At 38.7% G+C, this 4,415-nt stretch overlaps 1 protein-coding gene and 1 pseudogene across 1 annotated transcript in view; both read right to left on the bottom strand.

Annotated features, from left to right (window-relative positions):
• LOC109382174 (nuclear receptor corepressor 1-like) overlaps positions 1–4,415 on the bottom strand; it is a 99,551-nt gene that overhangs the window by 34,680 nt on the left and 60,456 nt on the right. The window lies entirely within an intron of this gene.
• On the bottom strand, positions 3,113–3,523 carry LOC109382168 (40S ribosomal protein S15a pseudogene; annotated as a pseudogene).

Raw genomic sequence — 4,415 nt, 5'->3', positions numbered from 1 at the left:
TATATATATATATATATATATATATATATATATATATATATATATATATATATATATATATATATATATACCAATGGAATATAACTGAGAGCCCAGAAATAAACTATCACATCTGTGGTCAGGGTCAGTTGTCAGTTGACTTTCAACAAGGATGCCAAGACCATTCAGTGGAGAAAGAACAAGCTCTTCAAAAAATGGTGCTGGGGAAAGTGGATACCCACATGCAAAAGAATGAAGTTTATCTTACACCATATGTAAAAATTAACTCAAAAATGATTAAGGACTTAAACATTAAGACCCCAAACTCCAAAACCCCTAGAAAAAAAATAGGGGGAAATCTTCCTGACCTTGGATTTGGTGAAGAATTCTTGGATATCAAACCAAAAGTCAAGGCAACAAAGAAAAAAATAGATAAATTGGACTTTATTAAAATTAAAAACTTTTGTACATCAAAGGACAGTATGAAGAGAGTGAAAAGACAATCCACAGAATGAGAGAAAATATTTACAAATTATGTATTTGATAAGGTTTTAATATCCAGAATATATTGGGTTGTCAGAAAACTCATGACGTATTTTTTCTATGTTTTTCGTTGCAAAAATGCGTCATGGCTTTTCTGACAACCCAATATAAAGAACTCCTACAAACCAAGAATAAAACAACAAACAACAGCCCCACAAAGATCAGCATGTGATTTGGGACATAAACCTCGTAAGAAATTATTTGTGAACAAAGTTTGTAGGTCTTTCACCAGAATAAAATAAGATTATAGAGTACATGCTGCCTTCATTCTATCAATAAGTAATATGTTTAAAACAACCCCATCTATCTCATTAATGCAGAGAGGCATTTCCATAAATTTTTACTTATATTTAATAAATGTGTTTCTCATTTTCTTAAGTAATTGTTGTTTTGATAAATTTTAGAATTATAATAATTATAATATTTCAATCCAGAAGTTTTTTCTTAAGTAGAGTACCTTATAAACAGAGATACTTTCATATATTTTTGTTATTGGATAGAACATGACAGGTTGATCAATAAAAGACTTCGAATAATAAAAACATACCACATTAGGGCCAGCCGAGTGGTGCGTTGGTTAAGAGCTGGCTTGGGACGCCAGCTCTGAGCAGCAGGGCCCCGGTTCGGATCCCACATGGGGAAGGGATTGGGGGAGGGGAACAGCGCTGGGGAATTGGGGGAAGGGGAACAGACAAGTTGCTGTCCTTTTGTTCTGCAGTCTAGTTGTGGAGGACGTTGCTTCACTGGCCCAAGTTGGCACCATCATTGCGCTCTTCCTTGGTGAGGCAGATCAGTCGCCGGCCTCTGGACGGCCACTCATGGCGGCTCTTGGCAGCTCACACCGGCTGCCGGCTGCTCACGCTGGCTGCCAGCCACACACGGTAGCTTATGGCAGCCCACTGCAGCAGGGACTGCAGCCTACACCATCACCGGCGACTCGCAACAGCCCAGCTCCAGGTCAAGCTGTTGTTCACCATCTTAGCTGTAGGGGGTAGTGTCACTGGCCCTCATGTGGGATCCAAACCGGGGCCCTGCTGCTCAGAACTGGCATCCCAAGCCAACTCTTAACCAACGCGCCACTCGGCCGGTCCCTCAAAATTCTTTTGAAGAATATGTAAGTGACAAGTTTAAACACCACTATTTTAATCATTTTCCTTTCTCTCTCTCTTTCAGAGGCTTCCATATCTCAAAGTGTCTTTAAATGTTAGAAATCTTCCAGGTTCATCTTTAAACGATGGCTCTTCTCAATTTCCACACTTGCTGGATCACATATACCAATCTGTATCTTAAACCCAGACCCTCCTCAAGCATGCTTAGATACATCTCCACCTGGATGTTTCATGTATACTCCAAATACGATTCAGACCAAACTCAAGGTGTCTTATATTGTTTCAACCCAGCAAGCTAGAAACCAAGTTAGAAATCCAGGTTTTCTCCCTCACCTTTGCAAGCTGCCAGGTCTTGGCAGCCTTACCTCTTAATTTACTCAAGTCTGTCTCCTCTCCATCACAATTACATCACCCTACCTTATGCCCATATTCTCTCTTTCTCTTACAGGTCTCTTATGTGTTCTCTCTTGCATCTAGTCTATCCATCTCAGATTCATTCTCTGCAAGGCAGCCAGAGGTAATCCGTCAAAAACAAGAATCTGGCATTAGGTTAAAGGACAAGCCCCTCAACACAGCACTTAGAACAGGGCCACTGCTGACCTGCACAGAGATTTTGCGTGAAATTTCTATAAGCACATGCAACCTTCTAGTGCACAGGGCTTGGCTGTGCCGGAGCTGCCGGAGCTGGATTTCAGCCCTCAATTGTCCCCTCAAATAGGCACCGTTGTTCAGGACAAAACCTACAAAAACTAACTTACAAAAGCTAACTACCAAGTATTATACTTCACCGCCACTGTGAGATTTACCAAAGCCAGAAGGTAAAGTATATGCAGTGCTGGAAGGAGAACCTAAGGCAGCCAGGGCAAGGGCAATTAAGAAAAACACTGAGTATGGAAAGCTCTCTTTCCACCAAAAACATCAAACTATTTCCCATTTCACCTTATCAATCCTTTTTAGAAGAACAAAACTACTCACACATAAATCAGTAAATAATATAATTTAACATTTAAAATTTCAAAAAACTTAAATGAACTATGAAAATCTTTGTGAAAACATATACAACTGTATATTGGGAGTCCTGGTGGAGATAAACATGAAATTTGCATTCTAAATTAACATATTTGCCTTTTAAAAACTTATACCAGTAGAATGGGGCGGCCACTTTCAAAACAGTCTGGTAGCTTCTCAAATGGTAAATAAACAGAGAACTACCATATGATCCAGCAATTCTCCTAGGCATATCACCAACAGAAAGGAAAACATCTGGTCACACGAGAATTTACGCATAAATGTTCATAGTATATTCATAATAATAAAAAAATGAAGACAACTCAAATATCAGTTGATAAGTACCGTATTTGCCGGCGTATAAAACGACTGGGCGTATAAGACGACCCCCTAACATTTCCACTCAAAATACAGAGTTTGTTATATGGTCGGCTGTGTGCGATTTTGCANTGAGACATTTTATTTGCATGGATTTATTGCATCCCTAGAAAAAGAAATCCCAGGGTTTTCTTTCCTGTGTGTTTTTGTCTTGCTTCTTCATGGTCCACAATGCCTGCTGAAGTTGTCAGTGCAATGAAACCAAACTGGCAGGATGGGAGCAGGTTGTTCTGCCATTTTTCTAGATCTTTGAGTTGCACATCAAATCTAGGGCTGATCACTCCACACTTGTTTAACCTGTCCGTGATGTTCACAACAATTTTCCCAGCTCTGTCATCATCAATGATTTCAAATTCGCCAATGTAACCACACTTCATCATCACAGTTAGAAACCAGACAATGACCTTGGAGTAAGGCCTGATAAGAACCTGGCATTTGCCTCTCTTCTTGGCATTGCTGATGATGCTTTTAAAAGCATCAGCCAGGGCATTCATATGCACCATTATGGCCGCAGGGAAAGCTGAGAGAAAGAGCAAGAACACCATTTTTAACCAATAATAAAAACAAGCAGAAAAAAACAAATCTCCTAGAAACTGCTACATGGAGAGGTAAATGACTTGAGTTGTAAAGTATTATGAAGACTTAAAGATAAATCTCTTGAGTGGAAATGCAACATTGTTTCAAAGATATAATTCTGACCCCCAAAACATGTATTTTGTCTAGTTTTCCCAAGTATTTTGAAATGTCCCAAAGGTCAGGAATCTTTGATTTCATTGGTTGTACAGAGAACTACATATGGGTATTTGTGCATTTGACTTTTAATATTTAGAGAAGCGACAATTTACTTTATGGCCAAACTTTAAACAAATGTCTCAAAAACAACATCTCGCTGAAATGATAATCACTGGGTTTCATTTATACTATAAATGATGAAATAAACCCTGAGGTCTATAAAATTATTATACTTCAAAAATTTGAAATCTCATTCAAGATACAAAATCTCATTATCTTCTTAAAATTCACAATGATGTCATGAAAAATAGTGGAGTAGGAAGCTTAAGGAATAAGACAAGGATGCCAGCTTTTGCCACTTGGATTCAGTATAGTATTGGGTGTTCTTGTCAGAGCACTAGACAAGAAAAAGAAATAAAAGGCACCCAAATTGGAAAGAAAAAAGTTATTTCTATTCGCAAATAATCTCATATGTAAAAAACTCTAAAGAATCTACACACAAAAAAAGTTAGAGCTAATAAATGAATGGAGCAAAGTTATAGGATACAAAAATCAACATGCAAAAATCAGTTGTAGGGGCCGGCCAAGTGGCGCGATGGTTAAGAACTGGCTTGGGATGCCAGAGGGCCCCGGTTCGGATCCCACATATGAGGGCCAGTGACACTG

This window comes from Hipposideros armiger, unplaced genomic scaffold (assembly GCF_001890085.2).
Source record: "Hipposideros armiger isolate ML-2016 unplaced genomic scaffold, ASM189008v1 scaffold_61, whole genome shotgun sequence".
Taxonomy (NCBI): domain Eukaryota; kingdom Metazoa; phylum Chordata; class Mammalia; order Chiroptera; family Hipposideridae; genus Hipposideros; species Hipposideros armiger.
The sequence above is the reverse complement of the archived record's forward strand: the minus strand, read 5'-3'. Positions and strand labels throughout refer to the sequence as shown.